Below are 27917 nucleotides of genomic sequence, written 5' to 3'. Positions count from 1 at the left end.
AGTATCACCCTGCTCTCACTTCCATATATATATATATATATATATATATTTTTTTTTTTTTTTTTTTTTTTTTTGCGGTACGCGGGCCTCTCACTGTTATGACCTCTCCGTTTGCGGAGCACAGGCTCCGGACGCGCAGGCTCAGCGGCCATGGCCCATGGGCCTAGCCGCTCCGCGGCATGTGGGATCCTCCCGGACCGGGGCACGAACCCGTGTCCCCTGCATTGGCAGGCGGACTCTCAACCACTGCGCCACCAGGTAAGCCCCCTTATATATTTTTAAACATTATTTTTTTCTTTCAACATGTATGTGTTGAGTTACAATTATGTGGCAGGCATTGTACCAAATGTTGGAGATAGAGCAGTGAGCAAAACAGATGTAGTCACTGATAATTAATTAGGCTCCAGAGTGAGCCTAATACAAGCTATGGAGGAGAAATAAATGGTGCTGTGATTATGTTTAACAGTCCTTAAAATGAGTGAAAACACTGACATAAGCTATTATCTACTAACTCAAATTATCTATCGATCTAATCCAAATTTTTAGAACGTTATTCTCCTCTAGCAGGTTAATAAATAAATTTCCTGTTATGTTTGTTTCATGATTCTACAACCTGCAAAATCAAAACCTTTAATTGGGTTGTGATCAAATTTGTCTCATGGAAAAAGTTGTCACATTTTTAAAATAAATTTATTTATTTATTTTTATTTATTTATTTTGGCTGCATTGGGTTTTTGCTGCTGTGTGTGGACTTTCTATAGTTTCGGCAAGCAGGAGCTATGCTTCCTTGCAGTGCACGTGCTTCTCATTGCATTGGTTTCTCGTTGCAGAGCGTGGGCTCTAGACGTGCGGACTTTAGTAGTTGTGGCTCTCTGGCTTAGTTGCTCTGTGGCATGTGGGGTTTTCCTGGACCAGGGATCGAACCTGTGTCCCCTGCATTGGCAGGCGGAGTCTTAACCACTGCGCCACCAGGGAAGTTCCTGTCACGTTGTTTTAAATAAAAGTGGTGGTGAATAAAAATGGCTTAATAGTTATGGATATAAGAGGCAGGTGAATTAAAAAATGATGCCCATTTAGTATTAACTTTAATTTTCCTGAAGAGAGGTGACAGGCCTAAAATAGTTGATTGTTGTTTTTTCTTATAATTTTAGAAGGAAAATACTTTGTTTTTTCACGTGACATTAACAGTACTATAGGACTTGTATTTGCAAATGATAGGACCAACAATGGATTAATTTCCAAAATATACAAACAGATCGTACAACTCAATATCAAAAAAACAAACACCCCGATCAAAAAATGGGCAGAAGATCTAAACAGACATTTTCCAAAGAAGACATACAAATGGCCAACAGGCACATGAAAAGATGCTCACAATCTCTAATTATCAGAGAAATGCGAATCAAAACTACAAAGAGGTGTCACCTCATTCCAATCCAAATGGCCATCATCAAAGAGTCAACAGATAATAAATACTGGAGAGGGTGTGGAGAAAAAGGAACCCTCCTACACTGTTGGTGGGAATGTATTGGATTGGCCAAAACATTTGTTCGGGTTTTTCCGTAAGAGGTTACGGGAAAACCTGAACCAACTTTTTGACCAACCCAATACATTGGTGCAGTCACTATGGACAACAGTATGGAGGTTCCTTAGAAAACTAAAAATAGAGTTACCGTATGATCCTGCAATCCCACTCCTGGGCATATATCCAGAGAAAACTATAATTCGAAAAGATACATGCACCCCAGTGTTCACTGCAGCACTATTTACAATAGCCAAGACATGGAAGCAACCCAAATGTCCATCGACAGATGAGTGGATCAAGAAGTGGTATATACCGTGATCACAAAGGTGGTTTTCCCAGGGTGAGGCTCATCCATTGCACTGCGGGTGTGCTGACCCCTGTGATTTCCCCAAAGGTGGGAAACTCGACTGCATAGTTTGTGGTAGTGGGGGACTGTGTTCACGCTCTCCCCTGAAAAAAAAGTGGTATATATATGCAATGGAATATTTCTCAGCCATAAGAAAGAGTGAAAAATGCCATTTGCAGCAACACAGATGGACCTAGAGATTATCATACTAAGTGAAATAAGCCAAAGACAAATATCATATGATATCACTTTTATGTGGAATCAAAAAAAAAAAGTACAAATGAACTTATTTACAAAACAGAAAGAGACTCACAGGCATAGAAAACACACTTCTGACTACCAAAGGGGAAGGGTGGGGAGAGGGATAAATTAGGAGTTTGGGATTAACATATACACACTACTATATATAAAATAGATAACCAACAAGGACCTACTGTATAGCACAGGGAACTATACTCAATATTTTGTAATAAACTATAAGGGAAAAGAATCTTAAAAAAAATACGTGTGTGTAATTGAATCACTTTGCTATACACCTGAAACTAGCACATTATAAATCAACTATACTTCAATAAGAAGAAAAAAGTGAACTCAATTTGAGATGTTGCTTATACATTGGTAAGCTTTAGGAATTGTGCAAGGTGATGTGTCAGAGTCCTTATCACAGAAAGGAAAGAATAGGTAAGTAAATAGAGTAGGAAAAATGTTGGGGGCTAGCTAAATGTAGAGGCTTTCAGTGTTTACTTTGTGATTGTTCCATATTTTATGACTATAGTTGCTTTAAAAATATCTTTTTTTTTTTTTTTTTTTTTGTGCTACGCGGGCCTCTCAGTGTTGTGGCCTCTCCCGTTGCGGAGCACAGGCTCTAGACGCGCAGGTTCAGCGACCATGGCGCACGGGCCCAGCCGCTCCGCGGCATGTGGGATCTTCCCGGACTGGGGCACGAACCCGTGTCCCCTGCATCGGCAGGCGGACTCTCAACCACTGCGCCACCAGGGAAGCCCTAAAAATATCTTGATTATCAAGATTTGTTAACATTTTGTAACGAGATGTGAACTCTTCAATGTCGGAGAATTTTGTTTCCCCCTTGGAAATAAGCTCCGCTGCCTCTTGATCTTCATTCTCTTTGACTGACATCCTGTAGTTAGTGCCTCATGGGTTTACGCTGATGATTTTACCTAGTTCATTCTCAGATTCTCTAGTTATGATCTTATAAAGTATCCCTCATGACTAAAAAGAATGTATTCTGACCAAAACAGGCGTCACTTCTACTCTGAACTGCTAATAAATTTCAAACAGAAAGCTCTTCAATCCCAACCCAAAAAGTCTATACTTAGCATAGCTTTTAAAGAATCCTGATTGAGCACTGTAAACAACTCTACATTTTTTTTTAACACTGATTTTTCAAGCAGTGAAAATTTCCTCTGCTAGAAACATTCCAAGGTTTTCATCACCTTTTCTGGCACCAAATCTTGGATGTGTCAAATTGTGGAAAGCCCTTTGGCTGTAAGAGCTGCTTCCACCTGTGAAGCCTTTATTCTGATTTCCTAACCGGAAGATTGATTTAATTGTTAATGTTGACTACGTCAGTGGTGAGCCATTTGGTCTTTGGTTGGGTAGGGTGTGCACAGTGCTTGATCTCTGTACACTTGGCAGTGCTCTTGTCTGATGGGATGCTGGAGGAAGAGACTGAGTGGAAACTGTTTGGCTGCTGTTTCTGGAAGGTTAGGAAGATATGATCTGCTTATTTTGAGGCGGGGCAATAAGACACAAACTGCCTTCTAGAAATTTTATTGTAGAAGTCGATATTTAATTTTATTATCGTTATAAAAACTGAAAAGTAAGTAGCCCAAAGAACAGTCTTGGTTTTAATATATCATGAGTTACCACACACTTGAAGGCTATTGCCATTCCATGCAATCACGGAAAGAGCTCCTCTTTCATGGTGACATAAACCTGAAAACTTATTTTCCCCAACAAATTAGCAATTTGAAGCTCTTTGCCTTTCTAAACTGTTTGTATTGTGTAATATTGAGCAGATGACAATTACAGATATCTTGGCCATTAGATATTAAGTGCTAAATATTGTATGCAGCATTCAAAACATGATCTGCTCTGTAAATGTATTTGATAGGAAGTAGGTGTCTTCATTTATGTCAATCACTCCTTCATTTATTCACTTATTATTTTATGCCACAGACACCTTTCTCTCCAGTCATTTTCAAGAAACACATACCTAAGCCTTATTTCATACTATTTAAGTTAGAAATGCATAGTGCCCAGGCATTTGTACATTTTAAAACCTTTTAGGGTTTATAATATAAAGAGGAAAAGCATTGTTCTACATATGTAACTGACTTATTTCTGCAGGTGGTATAATTGATGATGCCTTACTCACCTGCACATGTTTATAAACAAAACAAAACAGTGGACGGTTTATGTCCTTTTGACACTGAACAGATGTGAATTTGATTCCCGTATTAAGTGCCTGAGGGACTTACAAGTATGCCTGTTAATTTGTTGCTTGTTCTTCTAAAGTCTTAAATTTACATTCATCGATGACTCCAGGGCTTTCACAGAAATAGTAGCTACAGTCCTCCTAGCCATATGCCAAGATATTAAATGATTGTCTTTCTTTCACAAGCCTCTGAACATTGCAGTGTGTGGATTCTTTCTCTCTATTTCTTTCTCTATTATCTGATTTAGAAGGTTGCTAGATAATACTGGCCAAGAGAGTAGAACATTCTTTGATTCCTTTGGTGTGCACAGTGGCTTTTTCTATCAAATATGTGACAATTGAAGCATCTGGAGAATTATCACCACTTACTTCCAACCAGTTAAAGGAATAGAGTAGGTACAGAAAAAGAAACTGATGCTTAATAGGAGGTGGGTTCTGTCTAATTAAAAAAAAAAAAACATGGATTTTAAAGACAGGTGGAAGATATAGCTGTCTAAGTGACTGGAAAGCCCTTTCCACTCTTCATTTCCCAGGAACAGTGGAAATACTAAATTTTGAAAAAAATTATCTCCTTCCCAATTCTTAATAACTTTTCTATTAACATCATTGCCTGTTTTATCTTCTGGAAAATATTATTTTTGTCATTGTACTTGTGAGAATTCAGAGTTATAACATCTATTTTCCTTTGGTACTTTCAAGGGTTCATTTTTACACCTTTGAACAGTTATAGTATGTCTTCGTGTGTGACATTTTTAGTCTATAGAAGGTACTTGGTGCACCTGTCGATTTGAAGATGCTTTGCAATAACTTTGTGGTCACTCAGGGAATTGAATCCATTGAACAGGAACTATTGAAAGCAATGGATATACATCAAGTAATGGTTGACGAGAGTTGGGTTTAGCAGTGTTTGCAGGGACCAAATTATGGAGGAGTGTAAAATTTATCCTGCTGATTCCAAGGCTGCACTGAAGGATGGTTAATCGGTGGGTGGCAGAATCAAGATTTGCATTTCCAAGCTATTGCTGCCAGGAGGTAGAGTAAGATCTGGGGGAAACATATAGGTAAGGAGAGTTAGTCCGATTCAAGGCAGAGTGTTATTAATGTCGGGCAGAGGGAATGGAGAAGATGCAATAGATTCTAGAGCTCTTTTGAAAGTTAAATGGACAAGACATGGTGACAGGCTATAGGGAGTTGAGTAAAGGGGAGAAATATGATGTAACTTGAAGAGCTGGCAACATTTTCCTAGTTGAAAAATTTGGGAGCAGAGCAGCTTTGACAATCATGAAGATAAGGGCTTATTTCGACTTATCTAATTTGTGACACCTTTGGGAGCTGACCAGTGGCAATGGTCTTGCTAGTTATACTTCATATGCTTGTGTAATATTGCTTGTAATAGATTGTGTTTGCAGTTTTTCAGAAGGTATATTAAAAATCTTCAATTTACATGCAGTGGTTTTAATGTATGCCATGGCTACTTTATCATCTCTCTTATTTAGAACTAGCCTACCTCCCTCTGTGTTGCTCAGAAGAATCATTTGCTATAGTTAAATAAGTCCTTGTTGTTTCCTGTCCGATCATCCTGCCAATGGTGCTCAAGTAATCAGAAGCCCTTTCGCAATGCTGTGCTGGCAGATACCGGAGAAATTCCTGTTGGCTTTCTTCGTGGGAGTTTGCAGTCCTGTTACATGGATGGGAAGTGCCCACTGAGAACACTTTCAGATTCCCAGGATTACCTGGGTAACTTATTGGTACAGAGATGCCTGTGGAGAGAATTCACAGAGGAAAGTGAAGATTTTACATCCCAAACAGCATGTTCGGAGTACCAGGTTCATGGTACTAGGCCCTCAGCATCTGTATCCATGTTCTAATGAAGCCCAACTCATTTGGAGTGGTCTGTCTCCAAGAAGAGAGCTCACATATTTTTATTTGTTGTAGTAAAAAACAGACAATGATTTTACCTTTGTATGTCATTAGATTTTGGTTTATATATGCAGATAAATAGAACATAAGTTACTCGAGGGCAGAGAATCTGTCTTGTTCATCATTATATCTCTGCCGTCTGGACATATCCCTAACGCTCAATAAATATTGGTTAAATGAATGAATTTTAGTTACTGGAGTAATGATTCCAGTTTTTCTCTTATCTCAGCATTTGTCTGTCTCTGTGTGAACTGACGGAAGGGATAAAGGAGAGGGCACGGGCTGGGGAAGTTGCCTTAGCCATAGGGCAGACAGTTGAGTTCCAGTGGGTGGACAGAACCATTGTGTCCAAAGTTACCTTAGACTACCTCCAGCCGCTTTTGAGAAAATAGATTAGCTCCAGGAGTTCAGGATGAAGCAACAGGGAGCATTGACTTATGGGTCTGACACAGCCATGGAGAATCAGATGGCATTTAATACATATATATCCTGGGCTTTCACAGGTTTTTTTTTTTTTGAGTTCTAGGTCAGCCCATGTCATCGAGTAGGATTTATTTATCAAGTTTTAGTTCTGGAGGTGTGACAGAAGTACAGTATTATCCTAGAAACTCAGACAGGTACCAAGTTAGTAACAGTTATATACTGAGGCCCACAGAAGGGATACACAATTAGGAAAGTGGCTGTCTGTATCCTCTTACCAGCGTGGGTGGCTTCAGGAGGGAGGAGGTTGTGAGTCAGAACAATCAGCATGTCCTTCAGCCAATAAGATGAGTGACCAACATCAATGAATGAGAAATGGAAAAGCCTATTTGCTCTCTTCCCTACTGTGCTTTGGCTCTAGAGTGGGTGGGTGGGGACCTGCAGTGAAGCCTGGGGGTAAGGATGTGGTGATGCTCCATGGCACACTGTAAGCATTCGTCCTTTGCCTCCCTTCTCCTCCCCCGCGTTGCATCCTTTCATTTCTCCTTTACATCCTTTCTACATCCTATCCTCTCTTTTTCTCCCTTTTGACCCTCTCTTTCCCTTTTTCTCATCCTCCTTCCTTCTTCCCCCCTGCAGGATATCATTTTTAAGTATGGTAAAAATTCTGTACCTAATATTTTATAATATAGGAAAATAAAATCTAATATATAACTAAGGATAATCTAGGAAAAATATGTATGAACTACCTGGTGTTGGGAGGTCCGTAAAATTGAAAAGAATGTATTATATTTTTGGCTATATTGATACAGTCTAAGCCTTGAGTTAAAAAAATGTTTTACACATAGCAAAGAAAATACAGAAGCCATAGATAAATTGTGTTTGCTTTATTGTTCTTATAAAGAATGAGAAAAATCAGCACAGATTTGTTTGTTTTTGCTTTTGAATTAGCTGTAGGAGAACAGATGTCTACAAGATGTAGAGCATATTTTCCTTTTTGGAGAGTACACTTTTTCTCAGTGATTTGAGCTGTATAAATTTGTGTGGCTTTTTTTCCTTTTCATTGAATTACTATAATTCTTTGAGAATGTATTAATTTGATACCATTTTTTTCCTATTATTTTTACAATGTTATATATGGTGAAGTTTTGTTCATTTGTGGTTTTAAGACTGATTCCTTAGGTGACTGTTGAGCCCAGACAGAAGAGATGATGTTAGTCTCTTTTGATGCGAGGAAAAGGGCTCACTTCAGTAAGGTTATGTTTAGGAATGAAAAAGACAGGCGTCCCAGACATGTGTCTAGCCTTTAAGGGAACCCAGGGAAGATGGACCTGAGATTCAGAAATGGGAAGTAACCAGTACATCTCTGAGCTGATTGCCTCTCTGCCCCCTAGTGACAGAGTTGATTCTCTGCCACTGGAATGATGTAGCTACCTTCCGTCTGCTTTTCCCGCTGCTACCAGCATCCTCTCTCTTTATATTTCTCTTTCTTCTGACTCAGTTTCTGATCACTCATAGTAGTTATTCTTCATGATTTCTACTGCCTCGGAACATCTGTTAAGCATTTTCTCCCTGCGTCTTATTTTTCTGCCCCAAATAGTCCGATTCTTTTCCATGTCAGAGTTCAGAATCTAGAACATGTCCTTGGTTCAGGTAACCCACTGTTACGTTGTTTAGGTGGAGCTTTTGCACAAGGTCCCCGCTTAAGCCTTAGATGATGTATCTTAGCTCAGGTGCTCACTCTAGTCTCCTCAGAGGCGAAGGGTTATGCCAAGTGCTTCCTGGCAGGTTAATCTCTTAGCAGGAGGGGGAGGGCAGGACCCTTATAGATGGGATTTATTGGCACGGCAGGCATTTTGGGAGAAACAGATGGCCAGTTTGCATATAGTGAGACATTACTTTGGCACAAGGAGTGCAGTGGTTAGAGAACCTGAAACACTAGCCCAGTGACCTGCTCATCCTTGGCCCTCCATGTATTTTGGCCTTGATGAAACAATCAATAAATGAGAAATAATTGTTTCTCACTTAGTTTTAGAGGCCTTCCTTGACTCTCATTGCATATTTTGTTTATCACCCTCATTTAATTCACAAATTTTTCTTTCAAACTTAATTTTCATTTACTACTTTACGGGTTATTTCAACCCATAGGTGGGGCTTAAAAATATATAAACAGCTTCTAAAGGGAGTTAAGCTTATTTGATAATGGAGACATCTGAAGTAGGTAAGGCTCTTTCAGTTTTAAAAAGTGATAAAGATTGCATCTCAGAGTGTTGTCTCTATCTTGGATAAAGTCTCTGAGCAGATACTCAAATAGTACACAGGTAACACTGGCAAAAAGCAGAGTCACTACAGATAACTCAACTTCGTTTCTTTTTATGGCTGAGTAATATTCCATTGAGTGGCATGTACATATATAAACTACCAAATGTAAAACCGATAGCTAGTGGGAAGCAGCCGCATAGCACAGGGAGATCAGCTCCGTTCTTTGTGACCACCTAGAGGGGTGGGATAGGGAGGGTAGGAGTGGGGGAGATGCAAGAGGGAAGAGGTATGGGGATATACATATATGTAAAGCTGATTCACTTTGTTATAAAGCAGAAACTAACACACCATTGTAAAGCAATTATACTCCAATAAAGATGTTAAAAAAAAAAGAAGAAAAGCAGAGTCAGAATTTTAAAAATGTGAGAGGGGGGGCTTCCCTGGTGGCGCAGTGGTTGAGAGTCCGCCTGCCGATGCAGGGGACATGGGTTCGTGCCCCAGACCGGGAGGATCCCACATGCCGCGGAGCAGCTAGGCCCGTGAGTCATGGCCGCTGAGCCTGTATGTCCGAAGCCTGTGCTCCGCAACGGGAGAGGCCACAACAGTGAGAGGCCCGCGTAACGCAAAAAAAAAAAAAAAAAAAAAAAATGTGAGAGGAGGATGTCTTTAAATGCTTTTTTTTTTTTTCATCTTTAATGGAGTATAATTGCTTTACAATGGTGTGTTAGTTTCTGCTTTATAACAAAGTGAACCAGTTACACATATACATATGTTCCCATCTCTCTTCCCTCTGGCGTCTCCCCCCTCCCACTCTCCCAATCCCACCCCTCCAGGCGGTCACAAAGCACCGAGCTGATCTCCCTGTGCCATGCGGCTGCTTCCCACTAGCTATCTACCTTACGTTTGTTAGTGTGTGTATGTCCGTGCCTCTCTGTCGCCCTGTCACCACTCCCCCTTCCCCCTCCCCATGTCCTCAAGTCCGTTCTCCGGTAGGTCTGTGTCTTTATTCCTGTCTTACCCCTAGGTTCTTCATGACATTTTTTTTTCTAAAATTCCATATATATGTGTTAGCATACGGTATTCGTCTTTCTCTTTCTGACTTACTTCACTCTGTATGACAGACTCTAGGTCTATCCACCTCATTACAAATAGCTCAATTTCGTTTCTTGTTATGGCTGGGTAATATTCCATTTTATATATGTGCCACATCTTCTTTATCCATTCATCTGTCAGTGGACACCTAGGTTGTTTCCTTGTCCTGGTTATTGTAAATAGTGCTGCAATGAACACTGTGGTACATGTCTCTTTTTGAATTATGGTTTTCTCAGGGTATATGCCCAATAGTGGGATTGCTGGGTCATATGGTAGTTCTATTTGTAGTTTTTTAAGGAACCTCCATACTGTTCTCCATAGTGGCTGAACCAGTTCACATTCCCACCAGCACTGCAAGAGTGTTCCCTTTTCTCCACACCCTCTCCAGCATTTATTGTTTCTAGATTTTTTGATGATGGCCATTCTGACCAGTGTGAGATGATATCTCATTGTAGTTTTGATTTGCATTTCTCTAATGATTAATGATGTTGAGCATGCTTTCATGTGTTTGTTGGCAGTCTGCATATCTTCTTTGGAGAAATGTCTATTTGGGTCTTCTGCCCATTTTTGGATTGGGTTGTTTGTTTTTTTGTTATTGAGCTGCATGAGCTACTTATACATTTTGGAGATTCATCCTTTGTCAGTTGCCTCATTTGAAAACACTTTCTCCCATTCTGAGGGTTGTCTTTTGGTCTTGTTTATGGTCTCCTTTGCTGTGCAAAAGCTTTTAAGTTTCATTGGGTCCCATTTGTTTATTTTTGTTTTTATTTCCATTTCTCTAGGAGGTGGGTCAAAAAGGATCTTGCTGTGATTTATGTCATAGAGTGTTCTGTCTATGTTTTCCTCTAAGAGTTTGATAGTTTCTGGCCTTATATTTAGGTCTTTAATCCATTTTGAGCTTATTTTTGTGTATGGTGTTAGGGAGTGATCTAATCTCATACTTTTACATGTACCTGTCCAGTTTTCCCAGCACCACTTATTGAAGAGGCTGTCCTTTCTCCACTGTACATTCCTGCCTCCTTTATCAAAGATAAGGTGAGCATATGTGCGTGGGTTTATCTCTGGGCTTTCTATCCTGTTCCATTGATCTATCTTTCTGTTTTTGTGCCAGTACCATACTGTCTTGATTACTGTAGCTTTGTAGTATAGTCTGAAGTCAGGGAGCCTGATTCCTCCAGCTCCGTTTTTCGTTCCCAAGATTGCTTTGGCTGTTTGGAGTCTTTTGTGTTTCCATATAAATTGTGGAATTTTTTGTTCTAGTTCTGTGAAAAATGCCAGTGGTAGTCTGATAGGGATTGCACTGAATCTGTAGATTGCTTTAGGTAGTAGAGTCATTTGCACAATGTTGATTCTTCCAATCCAAGAACATGGTATATCTCTCCATCTCTTTGTATCATCTTTAATTTATTTCATCAGTGTCTTATAATTTTCTGCATACAGGTCTTTTGTCTCCTCAGGTAGGTTTATTCCTAGATATTTTATTATTTTTGTTGCACTGGTAAATGGGAGTGTTTTCTTAATTTCTCTTCCAGATTTTTCATCATTAGTGTATAGGAATGCAAGAGATTTCTGTGCATTAATTTTGTATCCTGCTACTTTGCCAAATTCATTGATTAGCTCTAATAGTTTTCTGGTAGCAGCTTTAGGATTCTCTATGTATAGTATCATGTCATGTGCAAACAGTGACAGCTTTACTTCTTCTTTTCCAATTTCGATTCCTTTTATTTCCTTTCCTTCTCTGATTGCTATGGCTAAAACTTCCAAAACTATGTTGAATAAGAGTGGTGAGAGTGGGCAACCTTGTCTTTTTCCTGATCTTAGTGGAAATGCTTTCAGTTTTTCATCATTGAGGACGATGTTGGCTGTGGGTTTGTCATATATGGCCTTTATTATGTTGAGGAAAGTTCCCTCTATGCCTACTTTCTGCAGGGTTTTTATCATAAATGGGTGTTGAATTTTGTCAAAAGCTTTCTCTGCATCTATTGAGATGATCATATGGTTTTTCTCCTTCAATTTGTTAATATGGTGTATCACGTTGATTGATTTGAGTATATTGAAGAATCCTTGCATTCCTGGAATAAACCCCACTTGATCATGGTGTATGATCCTTTTAATGTGCTGTTGGATTCTGTTTGCTAGTATTTTGTTGAGGATTTTTGCATCTATGTTCATCAGTGATATTGGCCTGTAGTTTTCCTTCTTTGTGACATCCTTGTCTGGTTTTGGTATCAGGGTGATGGTGGCCTCGTAGAATGAGTTTGGGAGTGTTCCTCCCTCTGCTATATTTTGGAATAGTTTGAGAAGGATAGGTGTTAGCTCTTCTCTAAATGTTTGATAGAATTCTCCTGTGAAGCCATCTGGTCCTGAGCTTTTGTTTGTTGGAAGATTTTTAATCACAGTTTCAATTTCAGTGCTTGTGATTGGTCTGTTCATATTTTCTATTTCTTCCTGATTTAGTCTTGGCAGGTTGTGCATTTCTAAGAATTTGTCCATTTCTTCCAGGTTGTCCATTTTATTGGCATAGAGTTGCTTGTAGTAATGTCTCATGATCTTTTGTATTTCTGCAGTGTCAGTTGTTACTTCTCCTTTTTCATTTCTAATTCTATTGATTTGCATCTTCTCCCTTTTTTTCTTGATGAGTCTGGCTAATGGTTTATCAATTTTGTTTATCTTCTCAAAGAACCAGCTTTTAGTTTTATTGATCTTTGCTATTGTTTCCTTCATTTCTTTTTCATTTATTTCTGATCTGATTTTTATGATTTCTTTCCTTCTGCTAACTTTGGGGTTTTTTTGTTCTTCTTTCTCTGATTGCTTCAGGTGCAAGGTTAGGTTTTATATTCGAGATGTTTCCTGTTTCTTAAGGCAGGATTGTACTGCTATAAACCTACCTGTTAGAACTTCTTTTGCTGCATCCCATAGATTTTGGTTCGTCGTGTCTCCATTGTCATTTTTTTCTAGGTATTTTTTTATTTCCTCTTTGATTTATTCAGTGATCACTTGGTTATTAAGTAGTGTATTGTTTAGCCTCCATATTTTGTATTTTTTACAGATCTTTTCCTGTAATTGATATCTAGTCTCATAGTGTTGTGGTCGGAAAAGATACTTGATACAATTTCAATTTTCTTAAATTTACCAAGGCTTGATTTGTGACACAAGATATGATCTATCCTGGAGAATGTTCCATGAGCACTTGAGAAAAATGTGTATTCTGTTGTTTTTGGATGGAATGTCCTATAAATATCAATTAAGTCCATCTTGTTTAATGTAACATTTAAAGCTTGTGTTTCCTTATATATTTTCATTTTGGATGATCTGTCCATTGGTTAAAGTGGGGTGTTCAAGTCCCCTACTATGAATGTGTTACCGTCGATTTCCCCTTTTATGGCTGTTAGTATTTGCCTTATGTATTGAGGTGCTTCTATGTTGGGTGCATAAATATTTACAATTGTTATATCTTCTTCTTGGATCGATCCCTTGATCCATTATGTAGTGTCCTTTTTTTTTTTTTTTTCAGTACACAGGCCTCTCAATGTTGTGGCCTCTCCCGTTGCGGAGCACAGACTCAGTGGCCATGGCTCACAGGCCCAGCCGCTCTGCGGCATGTGGGATCTTCCCGGACTGGGGCACAAACCCGCGTCCCCTGCATCGGCAGGTGGACTCTCAACTACTGCACCACCAGGGAAGCCCTAGTGTCCTTCTTTGTCTCTTCTAATAGTCTTTATTTTAAAGTCTATTTTGTCTGATATGAGAATTGCTACTCCAGCTTTCTTTTGGTTTCCATTTGCATGAAATATCTTTTTCCATCCCCTTACTTTCAGTCTGTATGTGTCTCTAGGTCTGAAGTGGGTCTTTTGTAGACAGCAAATATATGGGTCTTGTTTTTGTATCCATTCAGCCAATCTGTGTCTTTTGGTGGGAGCATTTAGTCCATTAACATTTAAGGTAATTATCGATATGTATATTCCTATTCCCATTTTCTTAATTGTTTTGGGTTCGTTATTGTAGGTGTTTTCCTTCTCTTGTGTTTCTTGCCTAGAGCAGTTCCTTTAGCAGTTGTTGTAAAGCTGGTTTGGTGGTGCTGAACTCTCTCAGCTTTTGCTTGTCTGTAAAGGTTTTAATTTCTCCATCAAATCTGAATGAGATCCTTGCTGGGTAGAGTAATCTTGGTTGCAGGTTTTTCTCCTTCATCACTTAAATATGTCCTGCCAGTCCCTTCTGGCTTGCAGAGTTTCTGCTGAAAGATCAGCTGTTAACCTTATGGGGATTCCCTTGTGTGTTATTTGTTGTTTTTCCCTTGCTGCTTTTAATATGTTTTCTTTGTATTTAATTTTTGACAGTTTGATTAATATGTGTCTTGGCGTATTTCTCCTTGGATTTATCCTGTATGGGACTCTCTGTGCTTCCTGGACTTGATTAACTATTTCCTTTCCCATATTAGGGAAGTTTTCAACTATAATCTCTTCAAATATTTTCTCAGTCCCTTTCTTTTTCTCGTTTTCTTCTGGAACCCCTATAATTCGAATGTTGGTGTGTTTAATGTTGTCCCAGAGGTCTCTGAGACTGTCCTCTGTTCCTTTCATTTTTTTCCTTTGTTCTGCTCTGCAGTAGTTATTTCCACTACTTTATCTTCCAGGTCACTTATCTGTTCTTCTGCCTTAGTTATTCTGCTATTGATCCCATCTAGAGTATTTTTAATTTCATTTATTGTGTTGTTCATCATTGTTTTTTTCATCTTTAGTTCTTCTAGGTCCTTGTTAAATGTTTCTTGCATTTTCTCTATTCTATTTCCAAGATTTTGGATCATCTTTACTATCATTATTCTGAATTCTTTTTCAGGTAGACTGCCTATTTCCTCTTTATTTGTTAGGTCTGGTGGGTTTTTATCTTGCTCCTTCATCTGCTGTGTGTTTTTCTGTCTTAGCATTTTGCTTACCTTACTGTGTTTGGTGTCTCCTTTTTGCAGGCTGCAGGTTCATAGTTCCCGTTGTTTTTGGTGTCTGTGCCCAGTCGCTAAGGTTGGTTTAGTGGGTTGTGTAGGCTTCCTGGTTGAGGGGACTAGTGCCTTTGTTCTGGTGGATGAGGCTGTATCTTGTCTTTCTGGTGGGCAGGTACACGTCTGGTGGTGTGTTTTGGAGTGTCTGTGGACTTATGATTTTAGGCAGCCTCTCTGCTAATGGGTGGTGTTGTGTTCCTGTCTTGCTAGTTATTTGGCATAGGATGTCCAGCACTGTAGCTTGCTGGTCATTGAGTGAAGTTGGGTGCTGGTGTTGAGATGGAGATCTCTGGGAGATTTTCGCCATTTGATATTATGTGGAGCTGGGAGGTCTCTTGTGGACCAGTGCCCTGAAGTTGGCTCTCCCACCTCAGAGGCACAGCACTGACTCCTGGCTGCAGCACCAAGAGCCTTTCATCCACATGGCTCAGAATAGAAGGGAGAAAAAGTAGAAAGAAAGAATTAGTAGAAGTAGAAAGAAAGAAAGAAAGAAAGGAGGGAGGGAGGGAGGAAGGAAGGAGGGAAGGAAGGAAAAAAGAAAGAAAGAAGATAAAGTAAAATAAAATAAAGATAAAATATAATAAAGTTATTAAAATAAAAAATAATTATTAAGAGAAAACAAATTAAAAAAATAAAAGAAATGGACAGATAGAACCCTAGGACAAATGGTGGAAGCAAAGCTCTACAGACATAATCTCACACAGAAGCGTACACATACACACTCACAAAAAGAGGAAAAGGGGAAAAAAACATAAATCTTGCTCTCAAAGTCCACCTCCTCAATTTGGGATGATTCATGTGTAAAGGAGGGAAGGAAGGAAAGAAAGAAAGAAGATAAAGTAAAATAAATAAAGTTATTGAAATAAAATATAATTATTAAGAAAAAAAACTAAAACAAAAAAAAGAAAACAAAAAACGGATGGATAGAACCCTAGGACAAATGGTGGAAGCAAAGCTATACAGAAAAAATCTCACACAGAAGCATATACATACACAGTCACAAAAAGAGGAAAAGGGGAAAAAAATCATAAATCTTGCTCTCAAAGTCCACCTCCTTAATTTGGGATGATTTGTTGTCTATTCATGTATTCCACAGAGGCAGGTACATCAAGTTGATTGTGGAGCTTTAATCCGCTGCTTCTGAGGCTGCTGGGGGAGATTTCCCTTTCTCTTCTTTGTTCTCACAGCTCCCAGGGGCTCAGCTTTGGATTTGGCCCTGCCTCTGCGTGTAGGTTGCCGGAGGGCGTCTGTTCTTTGCTCAGACAGGACGGGGTTAAAGGAGCCGCTGATTCGGGGGCTCTGGCTCACTCAGGCGGGGGGAGGGAGGGGCACGGAGTGTGGGGCGAGCCTGCGGAGGCAGAGGCCTGCATGACGTTGCACCAGCCTGAGGCGTGCAGTGCATTCTCCTGGGGGAGTTGTCCCTGGATCCCGGGACCCTGGCAGTGGCGGGCTGCACAGGCTCCCCGGAAGCAGGGTGTGGATAGTGACCTGTGCTTGCACACGGGCTTCTTGGTGGCGGCAGCAGCAGCCTTAGCATCTCATGCCCGTATGCGGGGTCCACGCTTTTAGCCGCAGCTCGCGCCCGTCTCTGGAGCTCCTTTAAGCAGCGCTCTTAATCCCCTCTCCTCGCGCACCAGGAAACAGAGGGAAGAAAAAGTCTCTTGCCTCTTCGGCAGGTCCAGACTTTTCACCGGACTCCCTCCCAAACAGCCGTGGCACACTAACGCCCTGCAAGCTGTGTTCACGCCGCCAACCCCAGTCCTCTCCCGGCACTCAGACCGAAGCCCGAGCCTCAGCTCACAGCCCCGCCTGCCCCGTTGGGTGAGCAGACAAGCCTCTCGGGCTGGTGAGTGCCGGTCGGCCCTGATCCTCTGTGCGGGAATCTTCCCGCTTTGCCCTCTGCACCCCTGTGGCTGCGCGCTCCTCCGCAGCCCCGAAGCTCCCCCCCTCCGCCACCCGCAGTCTCCACCCGCGAAGGGGCTTCCTAGTGTGTGGAAACCTTTCCTCCTTCACAGCTCCCTCCCACTGGTGCAGGTCCCGTCCCTATCCTTTTGTCTCTGTTTATTCTTTTTTCTTTTGCCCTACCCAGGTACGTGGGGAGTTTCTTGCCTTTTGGGAGGTCTGAGGTCTTCTGCCAGCGTTCAGTAGGTGTTCTGTAGGAGTTGTTCCACGTGTAGATGTATTTCTGATGTATCTATGGGGAGGAAGGTGATCTCCGCGTCTTACTCTTCCGCCATCTTCTCGGAAGCCCTAACTGCTTTTAAATGTATGTGTTGCTTCTGGTTAATTCTGTGTGTGTGTGTGTGTGTGTGTGTGTGTGTATGTGTGTGTGGTTTTATTATTGTTAGTTTCTTTATTTGTTTGATTTTTGTTAAGGTGGAACTTGATAACCTATTCATAAGACTTTTCTCTCTTCTAGCAGTCTTTTGGCTGTTTCTCCCCCAAATCTTTCCCATGTATCTACTGAGCATGTACTATGTACCAAGCACAAAGAAAGTGATGCAGTTTTTATCTAATTCAGATAGACAGTAAGCCTGTGATTGCTGTACTTATAATCCAGCTGGCAAGATGTAAATAGGTTGAAAAGTATGGTTTCCTTGATTAGGCAGCAATTTTCATTGTGTACAAGCACCTGGTATATTCTTTCAGACTTCACACTGTGTCTTGTTTTCTTCTGTAAAAGGTCTTCTTGTCAAGTTCTAATAGACAAAAAATAAATTTCATCATTATTTCATTGATAATAAGCAATTCATAGCTTAGAATAATTTTCTCACAAAAGCATGCTTTAGCTACAATGGGTGAGGGATTTTCTTTTCCAGTATTATCAATAAAAATTTAGAGTTCACCAAAAATATGTGAAATAAAATGACAATTAGTACACAGGATTTTAGCTTGCAAACTAGTTGTGTTATCCTCTAGTGAATAGAAAGTAGAATTGCTGAGTTGGGGTGTCTTGGTTCTGATGCTTGTAATTCATCTCTCAATATTGACTGTATTGATTTTCTTTTTGGAAAAATAAGGAAACACAGCCCTACATATGGGCAGGGTTATTTTGAAAATAAAATGTTGTTATACCAGTGAAAACATTTCGAAAAGTTAGAAGAACCTAAAAGATTAATCATCATCAGTGGCTCACCTAGTGTAAATAGATTACTATTTAGAAATTAAGAATTAAGTTAGATGCAAGCTCCTAATAAGATGACATCTATTTTTGCTTTTATAATAACAAGTTATAATATGCTTACATGTCTGATTCCTCTACTACATTCAAAGCTCCACTTCTTCATCTGTATCCCGAGTGCAGAGCACTGAGCAGGTATTTAATAAATGTTCATTGGATGAATAAAACTGGGGAGGACATGAGGAAAGAACATCTTTATAACATCATAGTCTGATTATTATAAATTAGAGAACTAGCTTTCAGTCATATTTTGGAGACAGGTAAATCTTTTAAACAGGTACCTCGCTCATTGTTTCCTCTTTGCCTCAATCTATGAAATTGGAAGTTTTTTGTTTCTGTAATTTCACCTCTTTTGCTGTTGAGTCATTACAGTAAAACATTAAGAGGATGTGCTCTTGGTAATATCTTTGTCGATATTAAATGAAGTCTTCATTGCCTAAACGAATGTACTGTACTGATTTGATTTTAAATGCTTTCATGCATAGCAAAGAGATGAAGACTGGTTTGCCCAGTTTTATCTAGTCATGAGTGCTCCAGAGGAGTGACCTGCCATGGCTAATACTATTACTTTCCTCATAATAATAGATTCAGAACTTTCAAAGACTGCTCTTTAATCATTTACTTTTTAAAAATAAAGTGGGTTGTTTTATTAAAATTAATTAATTAATTTTGGCTGCGTTGGGTCTTTGTTGCTGCGTGCGGGCTTTTCCCTGTTTGCTGTGAGTGGGGGCTACTCTTCTTTGTGGGGTGTGAGCTTCTCATTGCGGTGGCTTCCCTTGTTGCGGAGCACGGGCTCTAGGCACATGGGCTTCAGTAGCTGTGGCACGTGGACTCAGTAGTTGTGGCTCATGGGCTCTAGAGCGCAGGCTCAGTAGTTGTGGCACACGGGCTTAGTTGCTCCGCAGCATGTGGGATCTTCCTGGACCAGGGCTCGAACCCATGTCTCCCGCATTGGCAGGCAGATTCTTAACCACTGCACCACCAGGGAAGCCCTACTTCTTTTAACTACTCACAGTTTGGAAATTAAGCATAGTTGGTATTACATGTTTTTGTATTTTCTGTGGCTCAGTGTTGAATTCTAATGACATGTCTTTGCAAAAGTTTACATGCATGTGTGGACTCTGATATCACTTGTTAGAAAAGGGAAATTTGACTGTAAATTTTACCTTTTCAGCACAAGTCATAAATGTTCCTGGAATACATCTTTTTTTTTTAACACCTTTATTGGAGTATAATTGCTTTACAATGGTGTGTTAGTTTCTGCTGTATAACAAAGTGAATCAGCTATATGTATACATATATCCCATATCCCCTCCCTCTTGCGTCTCCTTCCCACCCTCTCTATCCCACCCCTCTAGGTGGACACAAAGCACCGAGCTGATCTCCCTGTGCTATGCGGCTGCTTCCCACTAGCTATCGGTTTTACATTTGGTAGTGTATATATATCCATGTCACTCTCTCACTTCGTCCCAGCTTACCCTTCCCCCTCCCTGTTTCCTCAAATACATCCTCTACATCTGCGTCTTTATTCCTGTCCTGCCCCTAGGTTCTTCAGAACTGTTTTTTTTTAAGATTCCATATATATTTGTTAGCATACAGTATTTGTTTTCCTCTTTCTGACTTCACTCTGTATGACAGACTCTAGGTCCATCCACCTCACTACAAATAACTCAATTTCATTTCTTTTTATGGCTGAGTAATATTCCATTGTATATACGTGCCACATCTTCTTTATCCATTCATCTGTCTATGGACACTTAGGTTTGGAATGCATCTTTTTTGGCTTAGTAATATGATCTGCTCTTTGTATAGTCCTTTACAGTTTTGAAAGTGCTTTCATACATAACTCCTTTGCAAATACCCCAGGAGAGAGGGAGGATAAGTGTTATAGGCATCTTGCTACAACTGCTCTGTAGGTTACTTGGACCTAACTTACCTATAAAATATTTAATTGTCAAATAAAATTAGACTTGACCTAACTATGTTGACGTTTCCACACCTCTTACTATTCCCATAAATCTGTGAACCAAGAAAACGCTTGCTGTATCTATGCTAAATTATATCATTGGGTTTTGAGACCTTGTGCCTCAGGAGATTAGGCTCAGATGAGATGATTGCAATCTTCTTTGCTCACAGATAGGAAGCTATCTTCATTTATCACAGAGTAACTGAAGAATAACTGAAAGAGTTTGAGATATTTTTTGTCTTTTGTCAAGTCAAGATAGAAATGTCTCTCTTCTGGTGAGGAAAATGTGTAACAGAGAAGGCTGAAGAGAAAGATGTTTATAGCTTGGGTAAATATAATACTTGTTTATTGTAAGTGTTTTATATATTTATTTTATAGCACAGTCTCTATCCTGAGAGGTCAGGGGAAAGAATGATTCAAATATATATTTTTAATCTGTGACCTCTTTCTTTGGTGATTATAGTTTGTTGAATTCTGTTTGAGATGGGGCTTAGGTCTAAAAAGAGGGGGTAAAATGGAGAGAAGATTCTAGAAAAGAATCAGGTGGCTTTGGGTAGCAGTGCATATTTAGATAGTATATTTAAACCTATTTAAGAAAAAAGGAAAATGGCCATAATTTTTATTTTCTTAACAAAGGAACAATGAAGAAAAATGAACTTCAGTAAGCAAAACTTTTATTTCTTTATAGCTAATATTTGGGGAGAACTTTTTGGTGCTTTATGATATCTTGTACACCCAGTCTTAAAAATGAAACTGTGAAATTGTAGACCCAGGTATCTTATATATCCTTAGGTCTTTTATAAAATAAAGTTTATTTTTCCAGTTCTATAAACACTGATAGTTCAAGTCTTTTTTTTTTTATATAGGTCATTCAGATACCACATAGTTGATATCAAATCCTTATCAGACAGTGAAAGTCTATAAAAGGTATAGGTGTCAAAGCAGATAGTTGCTTAAGGAACTTCTAGACCAGTTAGTAAGGCACAAAAGATTTACTTAGCTAGTGTCTTTCTGAAAAGCTTCAAAGAAATAAGAAAGTACCTTATTAGAGTATAGTCAGGTTGGAATAATTCTCTTCAGTTGCCAATCAGTTTTTTATTTTCTTTCACGTAAACCATAATATTAATTCTGCAGGAAGGAAGAGATATTATTCATCTTGTGTAATTTTTTAATTAGTAAAGCTCCACATTTCTCATTGCATATCAGATTTATTAAGTTGTTCACAACTATCCAGAATCTGTTTATTTATAATTGCTTAAACCAATCACATTTATACTGTCTTCAACAGAAGTGAAGATGTGATTAATGTCGTACTCCAACCTAAATTTAATGAAAGGCTATATTGTATGATTTCCTAAGAAAACACAAACATTTTTTTTTTTTTGCAGTACGTGAGCCTCTCACTGCTGCGGCCTTTCCTGTTGCGGAGCATAGGCTCCGGACGCGCAGGCCCAGCGGCCACGGCTCACGGGCCCAGCCACTCCACGGCATGTGGGATCCCCCCGGACCGGGGCACGAACCCGTGTCCCCCGCATCGGCAGGCAGACTCTCAACCACTGTGCCACCAGGGAAGCCCACAAACATTTTAAAGTATATGTTTTGCCCTCCTAATTCTGAAAAATCTACTGCAGGCACATCATGTCCCTTTTCAGCTTCCAACAACAACAGATACCTTCAAAACACTAAAAGAGTTGCTGAATAACAATTTTGTAGAAAATTTTTATTGTTTTTAATATATCAATCATTCTGGCCCATTATTATTTTATACTGTGAGCTCAATTTAGCAAAAGTCACATACAAATTCAACAAAGTGTATATTACACATTAGTAAATAACATATTTGAGAGTGATTATTTGGTTGTACTTGACAGAAAACCAATTAAAACTGTTAAGCAAAACAAAATATGTATTGGTTATCATAATTGAAAGTTCTGTAGTGATGCTTCAGACATGGCTGAATCCAGGCACTCACTCTCAGCTTTGTTTTCCACTGAGTTGGATTTATTTTAGTGCAGGAATCCTGAAGACAAAATAGCCACTAGACTTTCAATTCCCCCAGTCAGTCAACTCAAGTGAATAGGGATTGTTTCTTTCTAAATAGTTTTCGAAAAGGGTTGATTTGATTTTCTTTGATTTAACTTAGTCCAACTTTCCATTCCTGAAATGAATAATTATGACTAGGGTTATGGTGCGTTTATTGGCCAATCCTGGACCTAGAATCACCCTCAGGCAAACACAACTACCAGGACGGAGAAAAGAAGTACAGATCTGCAAGGGAAACCCAGGGTGCTATCATGAGAATGTATTTTGTTTTGTCGTTGTTTTTGTTTTGGTGAGAGGTGGTGGTGACAGCAAAGCACAGTGTATGTATATATTAAATTAAATTAAGAGTGAAATGTGCACCATTATATATAAGTCCCATTGAGCAAAAGAGTAGCAGTTTAAATTGGTATACTAATATTTTGTGATAGAGCAACATAAAGAATGATTGCAAAACCTCGATACTGAAAATGTTTGATTGCTGAAGAAAGGCCTTGGAACATAACAAATCATACAGAAAACCTGTGATCATAGCATTTCTGAGATTTTCTCATTTGTAAAATAATAATTATTTGGTTAACAGTAGATACTTTTATACACCTTTTTTGTGCTGAATTATATTGCTATAGGAGGTATTATAGATTTTATCAAATAATGTTTGTGTAATTTAATTATATCCAATTATGGATGATATTGCACTCAATTTAGAATAGAGACAAGGACTAGTAAAACTCTTCTCCCCACCTTTCCTTAACTGTGGGAAATTGGAACACTATTACAGCTCGCTGAAATTTGCCTTTAAATACATTACTCATTTCATGGATATTAACATGAATAAAATTAAACTCCACAGGACTGGAAAAATTAAACTAATGACTTTTTATGTAGTCCAAGTTAATGAGTGCTTTCTGGTCTAATTTTTCATTGAGGAATCAACCACAGTTTCTTGATTCCCTGCATTTGAATAGCCTCTATTATGGGGCTATTTACAAAAATGCTTAATAAGAGCCTGTATTGAATAGGTGCTCTATTTCCATACACACTGAAATATATTTACACATTTTTACAGTTTTTGGTAGCAATATAAGGTCTTTTAAAAATTAAGTGTGGCTTTTAGCGTAGGTGTTTTATAAATTTTTCTTTAATTACCTGAATATGTTTTTTTTTTTTTCAAATTTATCTAATTAATTGATTTATTTTTGGCTGCCTTGGGTCTTCGTTTCTGCGCACGGGCTTTGTCTAGTTGCGGCGAGCAGGGGCTTCTCTTCATTGTGGTGCGAGGGCTTTTCACTGCGGTGGCTTCTCTTGTTGCGGAGCACAGGCTCTAGGCGCACAGGCTCAGTAGCTGTGGCTCGTGGGCTCTAGCGCGCAGACTCAGTAGATGTGGCGCACAGGCTTTGTTGCTCCGTGGCATGTGGGATCTTCCCGGACCAGGGATCGAGCCCATGTCCCCTGCATTGGCAGGCAGATTCTCAACCACTGCGCCACCAGGGAAGCCCCCTGAATATGTTTTTAATGTTTTAAAATACTATACTAGGGCTTCCCTGGTGGCGCAGTGGTTGAGAGTCCGCCTGCCGACGCAGGGGACACGGGTTCGTGCCCCGGTCCAGGAAGATCCCACATGCCGCGGAGCGGCTGGGCCCGTGAGCCATGGCCGCTGAGCCTGCGCGTCTGGAGCCTGTGCTCCGCAATGGGAGAGGCCACAGCAGTGAGAAGGCCCGCGTACCCACCCACCCACCCCCAATAAAATAAAATAAAATACTATAATAAAGAATAGTGATTCATAATTTTCATCTTCTGAGATGAAGGAAGGAAGGAAAGAAGAGTGGAAAGAAAGAAGGCAGGAAGGAGTGGAGACGTAATGAAAGAAGGAGAGAAGGTACCTAAAAAATGGGGAATACTTGGGAAAAATTCTGTTCCTAAATAACTTGGTGCTGAAATTTGTACTTGCAGGGTTTCAGAAGTAGTCTTAGTGGTAGGAGATAAACAAAATATGATGACTAATTCAAAAAATTAAACCTAATTAAATCTAAAATATATTAGACAAATAAAATTTTAACAACTAAATAAAATTTTTGACACTTTCGATAATGACTTAGTTGCTTTAAAACCTGTGTCAATTCATAGCTAAGGTCTTAATTGAAGGATTAGAAACTTACATGATTTTGTGTTTAAAATATGTAACTGACATTAAGGGAAACTCTAAAATAAAAACCAGTCTTTCCTAATTCAGTGGAGGAGTTGAGGAAATGAATATAGTTATCTGAGAGAAGAGCAATGAAGGCAGGCAGAAGGAATAAAATGTTCAAAGGTCCTGAGACTTAATGTTTGAATCAAAGTCTCAAAAAACCTCATTAAAACATAAAAATAAAAAGCACACCAAAAGGAAAATAAAAATTATAAATTAATTATTTGATAAATTAAACACATAAAAGTTACACTTCACTTGCAGTTAAAGAAGTACACATTTCAGAAAAAGAGACAATTTTTTGACAATCAAATTGTCAAAATATGAGAAAAAAGATCATTGCTGGAAAGGGTGATTTGAAATTAACATTATCATCTGCCATTGGTGGGAAGTCTATTTTGGTATATCTTTCTAGAAAGCGTCTTGGTGGTATGTAAGAAAATACTTCAAAGATCAAGTATGGGCTTCCCTGGTGGTGCAGTGGTTGAGGGTCCGCCTGCCGATGCAGGGGACGCAGGTTCGTGCCCCAGTCCGGGAAGATCCCACATGCCACGGAGCGGCTGGGCCCGTGAGCCATGGTCGCTAAGCCTGCGCGTCTGGAACCTGTGCTCCGCTACGGGAGAGGCCACAACAGTGAGAGGCCTGCATACCGCAAAAAAAAAAAAAAAGATCAAGTACTTTTTCACCTAGTAATTTAACTTCTAGGAAGCCATAATAAAGGAATAACTTGAGATGAGCACAGATATTTATGTATGAAGATATGTATTGCAGTTCTATTTATTATGAAAGTGTGGAACTTTTGAACAATTCATCATAAGTAAAAATGTCTTGAATTACTAGATCCTTCTTTTTAATGTGCTGGGCACTGTTTGTGGATTATCTCATTTATTTCTTTCTACATTTATGTAATGTATATTTAATGTTTATTTGTTAATTTCCCTACCACTGTGTTTATAATAGACCAGCTTTTCCTTGGTGGAACTCATCTTTCATCATGTGTAGTAGCCATATGGCTAAGGAGAACTGACCTTATTGGTATCTCGAATGGCCTAAGCCCATCAGTGATTCTATACCCCCAGTGATTGATTAGGGATGTGTGTGTGTGTGTGTGTGTGTGTGTGTGTGTGTGACCTTATTGACTCAATAAGAGTAAATCCCAGAACTTTTGATTACTGATTGAAGGAGAAATGCTCTTTCTCCTTTAGCTCTCGCTCTTGTTTTTGCTCTGGCTTTCTTGCTCTTTCTTTTCCTTTTCCCCCCCTTCTTTCCTCCAAACATTGCTGAGATTTCCATTCTTTTCCCTAGTCAGATTTATTTTCCTCCTCAAATTCCCATTGCATTAAAAAGTTACTATACCCTGGTATGAATTTCACTCTGCCATACATCATTCATTAACACAAGTAAATTTTTAGTCTGTGGCCAGTTGTCACTACTTCGAATCCATCTTAGTGCCTATGCTGTGTTTTACATAAAAAGCTCTAAATATTTGAGAGGTCAGAGTTTGTGAAGAGTTAATGTTAAAAAGAACAAAGACTTCACCTTAACCTATTTATACTGAAAAATATAATAACCAAAAGTTTCACAGAAAGTTGCTTGGGTTTTCCACTGATTGCAGCAGAAAGAGTGAATGACTTGATAATTGTTCTCCTGCTTCTTCTAATTAGGAAAATTTCCTGCTGGTGACAGCTTCAAAGCACTGCTAAAAGTTTCATGTCAAATGTAGAGGAATGAACTAGATTTAATTTGTTTTCAAATTGGTGAATTTAAAATTGATATTAATTCTGAAATAGTTTGTCATGTCTCATCCTCTATCACTTTTCTCTTCACCATTCTGAGAGTGGAGAACTTAAAATGCACATGGAACAAAAAAGGAATGATGTCAATTCTTGGCTCAGGCTGACATCTCTGAGAATAGGAAAGGCCTGGATCAGGGTTGTCTTGTCTTGCTCTCTTCTTACCTAAATTAAATCCCAAGCACCATTCCCCCTTTACATCTTACAAATATGAATGCCTTGAGTCTATTTCTATTTTGCATTGCCATTTAACAAATATATACAAATTTCTAAGAAACAATTTACTTGTCTCACCTTCTCCCTTTCATGGTCTCTTCAGAGCCACATTTACCACATGGTCGACCTAAAATACATTTTCTTGCACCACTTCCCTGTTTTATCACACTCATGTCATCTTTAGGATAAAATTCAAATTTTAGCATGGCATTCAGGAGGCTTCTTGATATGGCCTTACCTTACTGCAAAAATTTCTTATAAAATAGTTTCATAAGCATTCTATTTTCAAATCATATATACCTGACCACTTGCCTGTCCTTAAAGGTGGCATGTTCTTTCTTATCACTATACCTTTGCTTATGATGTTCCCTCTGCCAACCAATTTCTTCATTGGACAACTTCTAAACTGATGGTTCACAGGTTCCATCTTCTTAAGGAAGAAGACAAGTAAAAATACCTTTAAACCTGGCTTGTTGGTTTAGGTCGGTTTTGTTGTGTGTGGAATATTTAAAGATACAAGTGTTGCATTAACAAATAGAGGTGTCTAGTCATATTGCAATGTTCATAATGGTTTTCTTAAACTAATACTGTTGGAAAAAATGAAGGTTTTGGTAAAGAAATGGTTGGCTTCATTTAATTTCATGTACCTCTTCAAATTTCATAATATGTAATAAATGGTGGAAAAACAGTATAAAATTGAGTGTGTTATGTTCATACTAAAATTTTAAGAATCATTCATATTGGAAATCAAGATTTTATATTTTAAAATAAAAATATGTTCAAAAGAGCAGCTCATAAGCTTATCTAACTTTTTGCAGGAATATTTAAAGTGCTCTTTAAATGACCAAGTCTAATCATATCAGACGGTGGAATAATACATCCACTTCAGAGTATATGTCACTTTCCTGCAAGAAGAAAGATAGAAGTAGGCACAAGTTCATTCTTGTTTTTTGATGTGGGTATTTTTGTGCTCTTCTTTATGCTGTCACATTGCATAAAATATTCTAGGTTGAAAAGTGTTTTCCACAGTAAGAATGGATTTCAGTCAATCTGAGATAGAAATAAATGCTGTGGGCATAAGTTGAGTCAACCATATTAAGGAAAATATTTACTTTGCTATACTGTTTGGAATGGGATTTTTTTAAACAGTTTTTTTTTTAAACAAAGTTACTTATGTTATCTTGGGTGATTTCTTTCTTATTTCATTCCATTAGACCAACATTTGCACAAAATAAATAAGGAAATAACCATTACACTAAAAAACTAATTTTGTCTCCTTTTTCTCCCCCTTCCCCAAGCAGACAAAAGAGAAAAAATGATCTGGTTAATCACTTTGGAAATCATGGCACAGTTTCATGGCTACCTTTTAGCTGTGCCATGTTTGAAATTTCCTGTCCAGGATGAGCAGATCTATTTCTAAAGCTGGAAGTAGGTGATAATGCAGCCTTTACATTTTGAGGAAAGATAAGATGAGTTGTATCATTTATATATACCCTAGGAGTCAATGCTAAGAGAAT

The 27917-nt window shown here is 38.9% G+C and overlaps 1 protein-coding gene and 1 non-coding gene across 13 annotated transcripts in view; both read left to right on the top strand.

Moving 5' to 3' along the window:
• GULP1 (GULP PTB domain containing engulfment adaptor 1) overlaps nt 1–27917 on the top strand; it is a 266982-nt gene that overhangs the window by 63030 nt on the left and 176035 nt on the right. Inside the window, exon 2 of one of the 12 annotated variants that reach the window (XM_067741237.1) lies at nt 27702–27828. The exons of the other annotated variants lie outside the window; for them this stretch is intronic. The gene's annotated coding sequence lies outside the window, so the exon portion shown is untranslated. The remainder of the gene's footprint in view (nt 1–27701; nt 27829–27917) is intronic. 12 annotated transcript variants of the gene reach the window in all.
• On the top strand, nt 1820–1978 carry LOC137226908 (U1 spliceosomal RNA). The gene has a single exon (XR_010944600.1). It is a non-coding gene; the product is annotated as a U1 spliceosomal RNA (small nuclear RNA).

Source organism: Pseudorca crassidens, chromosome 6, assembly GCF_039906515.1.
Source record: "Pseudorca crassidens isolate mPseCra1 chromosome 6, mPseCra1.hap1, whole genome shotgun sequence".
Classification (NCBI taxonomy): Eukaryota; Metazoa; Chordata; class Mammalia; order Artiodactyla; family Delphinidae; genus Pseudorca; species Pseudorca crassidens.
Note: the sequence above shows the minus strand (reverse complement) of the source record. Positions and strands in the feature narration are given on the sequence as shown.